Genomic DNA, 9,480 nt, shown 5'->3' with positions numbered 1-9,480 from the left:
GCTGTAAAATGACAGCATAAATAACAATACAAGAAGTTTTAAGAAAAATAAGTGATAATGAATGTTAATGGACTTGACTGTGATATGCTGTTAAAAAAATACTCCTTGATAGGAAGCTGTAATACAGAGAAAGGTGAATCCATTATAGGCACTGGAGAACTGTTTTGATATAGGAGGTTTGAGTTTGCATTATTTCTTTTTAGGCAATGATTAGTACTAGTTGAGTGAAATGGAGTATTCGTGAAGGAGCATATTAGGCAATAAAGCTGTATAGACAAGAGATGCAGATTGTGGATGGCATAAAATACAAGGTCAGGAATTTGTACTTCATTGTGTAGGCAGTGGGGGTCATTACAGATATTTGAAGAGGACAGGGGAATGTGCAGTTTGGTAGTGGTTTGTAGTACTGTCTAAAGAGCTAATATTGGACGGAAGAGGATCTGGGGAGTAAAGTAATAGGTGAAATAGGAGGCATCTGGGCAGAGGTCAGGGTTAGTGTTAATTATTAGGTGAGGAACATTAGAAAGACTGTGTATTGAAGGGTTGAAGGAGAAGGAAGAATGAAAAATAACTCCAAGGTTTAAGTAAAAGATATATATCACTTTTAATCTCTTCAACAAACTACTGAGTGTCAGATGGGATTTTAACACCATCTGCAAAATGTTCTGAAAATCTAAAATTTCTAAAGATTAGTTGTGCATAGATATAGTGCTGTATTCTCAAGATATTTTTTTTTTTCATGTTGGAATAGTTATACTTGAAAACTATTATGCTCATTTATAAATGTTGCTGTTGTTGTACTCAAGATACTTAAAACACAATGCAAAGTGAAAACTGTCTTAACAGAATTTTGGCTTTTATTCTCATTGTTTAATCATAAAAATTACATTAATATATTGGTTTCTAATGTCGTATATTAGATGTTTTACTGCAAATGATTCATTACTGATTCAATCAATGATTTCTCCAGAAGTCTAACTGGATACCACCAAGCATAAGAAAAAAGAGTGGGACAAAGAAGAATCAATCTAAGAAACAATTTAGCAGAAAAGAAAATGCTTTTCTCATAAACAATAGTTTAAAAACTATAGGTACAACATATATTTTAAAAATTTTTTAAATGTTTTTATTTATTATTGAGACAGAGAGAGACAGAGCATGAGCAGGAAAAGGGCAGAGAGAGGGAGAGATAGAATCCGAAGCAGGCTCCAGGCTCTGAGCTGTCAGCACAGAGCCTGACGTGGGGCTCAAACTCACGGACCGTGAGATCATGACCTGAGCTGAAGTCAGACGGTTTATTGACTGAGCCACCCAGGTGCCCCTTTACAACATGTATTTTTAATCTATCTTTTCTTGCAGAGTTAAAATTACAATATTTTAAGACTGAAAACAGAACACCTTTTAGGTTCTTATACTTGCTTTTATATCGTAGCATTCTTGACATTAATGAATTGTTTCCATTTAATTCTTTGAATTGTTATTGCAATGATTAACTTGGTGTTCTTATTTATTAGTGCTAACTAAAGAGTACCAATTCTTTATTATGTCTCTGGATTCTATTCCATTTTGTAAGAATTGTCCAGGAACTAAACTATATGATAATTGTATACAGTTGTCCTTTTTAAAAGATTTTAGGTACATTGACATGAATTAATATTTATTGACTTCATACAGTGGACCAGGTATTATAGTAAAGTAGATAGAGTATATTTAAAGTATACAGCCTATATCCCCATTGTCCACCTTTCAAGTTAACCCACCACAACTCAGTGATATTTTTACTGAAAAAATATTTCTTTGTATAATTATGCTTAGTCCAATACATGTGTTTGCAAATATTGGGAGGTATGTTAATACTACTTGAGATATCTATCAAATGAAGGAAATAAAGCATCTTTGGGTAGATAGAAGACAGAATATAAGTTCAGTCTAATACTTTTTTTTTTCAAAGACCTGGTAGATGCGAGGTCCTGAGTGAATATTGACCAAAATAAATAATTACCTATATATATATATATATACCTATATATACCTATATATATACCTATATATATATATATTTTATATATATATAAAATAGCAATAATAGTAGTTATACACATTAGTTCATTTAATTCTTCCAACAACCCAGGACCCAGCTCTTACTTATGATCACCCATTTTCATGGATAATAAAAATGAAGTTCAGATGTTAAATAACATGACTCAAGTCATTGGATAGAAGGGCCACAGTTATAATCCAGGTATATATGACCTTGAGTGCTATAATGTACTCCTAATAACTACATATATTTTTCCTAATAACCATATTTTAATATAAATTAAAAGATATGTTAATTGGCCTATGCAGATGTTCAGTAAAATATGAGTTTTCCTGAACTTTAATCAAATTGTGTAAGATATTATGTTGACTTCCTTCTTCTTAGCATGTTACCATTGTTGTAGATGTATTTACTATGTTATCTGATTTGTGCTTCTGGATAATAACAACATAAAAAGTGAATTTAAAGGAAAGAAAATTGACGTAAAAATATCCATTTGGTTGTCACATGAAATAGTGTAAGTAAGAATTAGGAGGATCTGAACCTTGGATTGCAAGTAAAGTGTTTTATGAGTGTTCTGCAAGACAAGCAAACATTTCTACTAAATTTTAATTTGATAAACAAGTGATGTCTTGTAATACAAGTAGTATATGGTGCCAGATGTCACATGATCACTGTTGAGCCAATGGTTCTTGAAATTTGCTTTAATATACAAGTGCTTTGGATTGCAAGCATTGTTCTTGAACAAATTATGCTCGCACACCAAGGTTTTACTGTATATTAATTAGTATGATTGTACAAATAGTAAAAATGAGTTATATAAATGATATTTAGGGAGTGCTTAATATGGGCTGGAGACTAGTATAAACCTAAGCCCTTGCTGTCATTGAGCCTATATTTCACAAAAAATAACTATATATACAGGTAATAGGTATATACACACAGTAATAGGTACTGTGAAGAACTTCAGTAAAGCTGGATAAGGGGGGAAAGAAATGTGGAAAAGAAGGGACATTGAGGTCTGAGGTGTTGGGGACAGGATATTCACTATTTTATATATTTGGTTAAGGAAGTGTTGAAATGGTCTCAAGAAGGAAGGAGTGATATACTGTGTCAAATGCCCCTATTAGTTCTATGAAAGAGAATTGAGGATTGGCCATTAATTTGGTGGTGCAGCAGACACTGGGGCCTTGACAAGAGCTGTTGCATAGATTGGGAAAAACAAAAGCCTAAATGAACTAGTTCAAGAGTTTGGGAAAAGAAGGGGAGATGGTATTAACACCTCTTTTGAGCCTTGCTGTAAATGAAAGCAGAAAAATGAAACAGTGGTTGGATGCAGATGTGGATCAAGAGAATTTGTTGTCATTTTTAAGATGGAAAGTTTAAAAATCAGGTTTGCATGATATTGGGAATCTTGGTTAGAGAGGAAAAATCAAGGAGGCAAGGGGGGTACAGATTTTGGAGTATTGTCTTTGAGTAGCTAAAAGGTATGGATAGATTCCAAGTATATAAGGAGAGACTAGCTCTAGGTAGGAGTAGGTCAGCTTATGCATATTAACAGAACAAAAGATGTGGTATATGGATACACATGAAAGTAAGTTGGTGGATGCGGTATTGGCAATATTTAGGACTTCTCTTTTTTGATTGCATCTTCTTTTTCCCCCAAAGAAATAGAAAGCATAGACATCAGCTGAGTGTCAGAAAAAAAATAAATATGCAAGCGGGGGGAGCCAAGTGCGAAAACTCAAGACAACTCAGTTTGGTGAAAGAGAATTATAAAGAAAAAATGTTTATTTTGAGGATATTATGTTTGAGGTTCTGTGGGTCATTCAAGAAGACAGGATATGCAATCTTTTTGCTCAGTCAGGAGATGAAATCTAGAAACAGTTTTGAATATTAGTGGCACAGTTATGGTAATTTAAACCGTGATGTAAAAGATATGGCCAGGAAGAACTAGCAAAGTGAAGAGAGGAGCCAAGGTCATAATTAAAGAATTTTATTATTTATTTAAGTAAGGGAAGCAATGCCAGCAATGGAGAAAGGAAGCAGAAAGGGACAAAGAAAACTAAGATATAAAATGGCAATAATAGTTATGAGTGTTCAGTTTTTCTTATTTTTAATATTTATTTATTTTCTTTAGGTTTTTAAAAGTTTATTCATTTACAGAGAGAAAGAGACAGAGTGAGAGCAGGGGAGGAGCAGAGAGAGAGGGAGACACAAAATCCGAAGCAAGCTCCTGGCTCTGAACTGTCAGCACACTGCCTGACATAGGGCTGGAACACATGAACCGCAAAATCATGACCTGAGCCGAAGTCTCACGCTCAACTGACTGAGCCACCCAGGCTCGCCTCTTTTTTTTTTTATTTTTAAGTTTATTTACTTATTTTGAGAGAGAGTTAATGCAAGTGGAGGAGAGTCAGAGAGAGAGAGAGAGAGAGAGAGAGAGAGAGAGAGAGAGACACTCATAAGCCGACTCATGCTGCAAGCATAGCCCAATTCGTAGCTTGAGCTCAGGAACGGCAGGATCATGACCTGAGCTGAAACCGAGAGTCAGTTGCTTAAAAGAGTGAGCCACCAAGGTGCCCCTGTAAATGTCATCTAATAGGATGAAGACTATAAAAAGACCATTACATTTTGATTATTAGGAAGTTATTGATTACCTAACATAAGAGTGGGTGATTTTGAAGCTATAATACAGGAACTGAAGTTTCAAGATATTTGATTATGATAGTGAAAGGAAACATCATGAGAGGTTAGTAGTTTTTTTTTTTTTTAATTTTTTTTTCAACGTTTATTTATTTTTGGGACAGAGAGAGACAGAGCATGAACGGGGGAGGGGCAGAGAGAGAGGGAGACACAGAATCGGAAACAGGCTCCAGGCTCTGAGCCATCAGCCCAGAGCCTGACGCGGGGCTCGAACTCACGGACCGCGAGATGGTGACCTGGCTGAAGTCGGACGCTTAACCGACTGCGCCACCCAGGCGCCCCAAGAGGTTAGTAGTTTTAAAGTGACGTGGACCAGGGGCGCCTGAATGGCTCGCCCAGTTAAGTGTCTGACTCTTGGTTTTGGAGCAGGTCATGACCTCACTGGCGTGCCTCAGTGGCAGTGTGGATCCTGCTTGGGATTCTCTCTCTCTCTCTCTCTCTGCTCCTACCCCACTCACGTGTGCATGCGTGAGTGTGCATTCTCTCTGTCTGTGTGTCTCAAAATAAACAATCTTAAAAAAAATAAAGTGAGGTAGACAAAGGGAACTTTTATATTTTAATAAATTTTACTAAGTATCTTCTCTGTGCCAGACACTATTCCAGGTATCCTTAAAGTGGACATTGTGAACAAATTTGACAAAAATCCCAGTCCTCAGTATCTTATATTCTAGTTTAGGTGGCTTCTTTTAGCCTAGAAAGCATTGAGCATTTAAAATTTTCATATCAGGAGAAAGTCAAAGAAAAGAGGAAAATAAACAGTGTGATTCTAGGGCACGGAAGAGCCAAAGGAAGTGCGTGGGGTCACTTGACATCACAAGAAAAAACCATGATAAGATAGAAAACAAGCCTCCTTAATTTTCAGTTTATGGCATTTACATGGACGAGGATTTTGTACAAAAACGTGGTGGTTCAGTCAAAAGAAGAATATAATAGTTTTCAGAAGACTGGTGTTCTATATCCAAAACGTAACAAGCTATATGAGCGAAGGAAATAACCTTGAGAAACCATAGCTTCCTCACGTGTAAGAGTTCTATGTTCTATCAGAAGGTGGTGTTGGGTTGGTCAAATGGGATTATATATTCTCTAAAAAACCTTATAAATCAAAGATCTTTTTATAAGAAAATGATAATTGGTAAGGCATATCTGCAAAATCTTGTGACCTATTTTTTGTAGTTCTTAAAATCCAGCTTTTTATAATCATTTTTAATTTTTATTTATCTGAATATTTATCTGAATATGTTTAGAGTGAAACTACATCTTTTTATTTCACATTTAAAATTTTGTGTTTGTAAAATACATTTATAAGACCCCCTGATTGTTTTTTATGAGTAAGTTAACAAAATATAGAATATATAATTTCCTTTGACCACTGTGCACTAACACAAGAACAAAGACTTTAGTATGCCCTGTGTGGTCACGTGTTTATAATAGATGAGGCTTGGCTTACAATGACTGCTTTGTTTGATGTTTATTAGCCCATGCCTTAGTGCAATTGAACTTGTCCTAAATTCACTGTTTCAGAGCTACGTGTGTAGCACATTCATTGTCCTATGAATGATGCTCTCTTGCTTCAGTCAAAAGACAATAACTTTAGGACTTTTCAGATTCTTTTCATGACACAGTCTAGAAACTCCTGTTAAAACATTGAAATGTGTAAAACAATGAAATATTTCAAATGGCAGACACTTTATGTGATATGATTTTGAAAAATATTTAACTATGTTATCTGCATGGGATCAGCTTTGTCTTTCATCCCCCATCTAGGTGCTAGTTTTAATGAGTGAGATCCAAGTATAGATTTCAATTTGTGGTCGTTTTATTTAATCCCAGATAGGACAATTTCATGGTACATTAAATTGCTTATAATTGTAATCTCTATTCCCAGGAGTTTCCAATAATTTTGAAGACTATTACTTAATACTTTCAAATGATATCATAAAAGTTAAAGACTAAAAATTTGAAGTCTACAGAATTTTAAAGTCTACAGTGCTTTAGAATCTTTTTATATGTGCATACCATATGATTTATAAAAGTAATAGTTCTGTATTTCCCCTTATTCTCTCTGCATTACTAAATCAAACAGATAAGTAATCAAAGTACTAAGGTAAAGAGGATATCTCATTCATCCATTTTTTGTTCTCATTAAACTTTTGTTTTAATGGGTCTCAAAATTCTGTGACAGATTTTTGTTCAAGTTGTTTCCATTAAAAAGTACTGATTTTAAAAAATAATGGCTCAAAACTGCTACACACACACAAAGACACACACACACACGCATGCACAAATGGTCCACAAAACATTCCCCTTTTCCTTCTTAAAGTTTTATGATGCATTGTTATCATTTACTTTTACATTTACATTTACATTTACATTGTACATTTACATTTACATCTTTTACTGTTAAACTTAGATGGCCAATTGGGACAATTAGTTCTGAGACCATTCTTCCACCATGGATTAAGACTGGGGTGACAGGCATTGGGGATGATATTCACACAGCCTTCTCAGCTTTCTGGGCAGATTTGGTGACCTTGCCAGCTCAGCTGCCTTCTTGTCCACTGCTTTGATGACACCCATAGCAACTGTCTGTTTCATGTCATGAACAGCACAATGGCCCAGATGATGAGTGTCAGAGAAGATCTCAACACACATAGGCTTGCCAGGAACCATATCGATGATGGCAGTACTACCACATTTGAAGAACTTGAGACCATCTTCCAGTTTTTTTCCAGGATGATGATCAATCTTCTGCTTCAACTCAGCACACTTATAAGCAATGTGAGCTGTGGGACAGTCCAGCACAGGTGCATATTCAGCACTGATTTGGTCTGGATGGTTGAGGATAAATATCTGAACTGGGGAGCCAGGTGCTGCCATCAGTGGGTCATTTTTGCTATCACCAGTCACATTGCCACAACAAACATCTTTGACAAATAACGTTCTTGACATTGAAGCCCACTTTGTCCCTAGGAAGAGCCTCCCTCAAAGCCCACTGTGTATTTCAATAGATTTTACTTCTGTTGTAACATCGACTGGAGCAAAGGTGACCATCATGTTAGTCTTCACTCAGCCCACAGGGACAGTACCAATACCACCGATTTGTAGATGTCCTGAAAGGGTAGACACAAGTGCTTGTCAGTTGGATGAGTTGGTGACAGAATGCAAGCCGGAGCTTCAAGCAGTTGTGGTTCCACTGATATTGCCATCTTTACGGGTGGCTTTCCATCCCTTGAACCAAGGCGTGTTAGCACTTGGCTCCAGCATGTTGTCACCATTCCAACCAGAAATTGGCACAAATGCTACTGTGTCAGGGTTGTAGCCAATTTTCTTAATTAGGTGCTGACTTCCTTAACAATTTCCTTGTATCTCTTCTGTCTGTAGGGTGTCTCAGTGGAATCCACTTTGTTAACACCAACATTTAGTTGTTTTACACCCAGTGTGTAAGCCAGCAAGGCATGCTCACAGGTTGGCCCATTCTTGGAGATACCTACTTCAAATTCACCAACACCAGCAGCAGCAATCAGAAGAGCACAGTCAGCCTGAGATGTGCCTGTAATCATGTTTTTGAAAAAGTTTCTGTGTCCTGGGACATCAGTGATGACGTCGGTCTCGATGTTGCTGGTCTCGAATTTCCACTATCACTGGTGATACCACATTCGAATTCAGTTTTCAGTTTATCCAAGACCCAGGCATACTTGAAGGAGCTCTTTCCCATCTTGGCACCCTCCTTCTCAAATTTTTTGATAGTTCTTTTGTCGATCCCACATTGAGCAGTAGAGGTAGCCTTGCTCGAATCTACATGTCCAATGATAACGATGTTGATATGAGTCTTTTCCTTTCCCATTTTGGTTTAGGTTTAGCAGGGGTTTTTACAACACCTGTGTTCTGGTGGCAAACCCATTGCAAAAAAAGTCAATCCATTTATTTTGTGATTAGAACTGAAGTTCAGAAATACTCTCTGACTGCCCAATCCACATGGGTGGCATAGAGAGCCTAGAATCTCCTCATTGCTGTGCTAGATGTCATTGCCCTTGGTGGCTTTCATAAAATATCTGCAAATATGGTGGTAGGGGTGGTCGTGAAGAACCTGCAATAAACTAATTGTTCCTGTGCAAGGACCTACAAACCATGTGACTACCTTGAGGCACTAGTGATTTCTGACCAATTCCCACTTAAAAAAGTGGAGAGAAGAAAACTTTACTCTTCTCAACTTGCCTCCTTCCTCTTCATCATCTTCAATATTTGTTGCTTTCTTAACTTTCTAAATATACTGCTGTTAGAAAAGGTGGAAAATACTGAAGAAAATTGCAATTACCCATAGCTCCATAACTGAGAATAGTTACTCCAAATACTTTGCTATCTTATCATTTTTTGGTATATTATTTATAATATTATAATGAATACTTCAGGAAGATGAGATCACTTATTTTATACTATTTTGTAGTACTATTTTATACTATTTTGTAGGATGTAGGAGGGTGCCTGGAGTAATATTAGCTATCCTCACATATTCTTCAAGATTATGATTTTTGTTGCCATATCACATTCTAACATAAAGATATATTATAATTTATGTAATCTCCTATGGTCGGGAATTTATATTATTTTTAATTTTTTTGCTGTTATAAAATAGCCACATTTTTTAGACCTTTGCTTTATATTGTCAAGTTGCCTTCAGGGAGTTATCAGCTGATAACAAGTATGAAAATACTTTCTTGTATGTTTCATAATAT

At 36.1% G+C, this 9,480-nt stretch overlaps 1 pseudogene; it reads right to left on the bottom strand.

Annotated features, from left to right (window-relative positions):
• Positions 1 to 7,223: 7,223 nt before the first annotated feature.
• On the bottom strand, positions 7,224 to 9,067 carry LOC121038719 (elongation factor 1-alpha 1-like; annotated as a pseudogene).
• Between the last annotated feature and the right edge of the window lie 413 nt (positions 9,068 to 9,480).

The sequence above is a fragment of the Herpailurus yagouaroundi genome, unplaced genomic scaffold (assembly GCF_014898765.1).
Source record: "Herpailurus yagouaroundi ecotype Mexico unplaced genomic scaffold, PumYag 166, whole genome shotgun sequence".
Lineage (NCBI taxonomy): Eukaryota > Metazoa > Chordata > Mammalia > Carnivora > Felidae > Herpailurus > Herpailurus yagouaroundi.
This window is presented reverse-complemented; position numbering and strand designations above follow the sequence as displayed.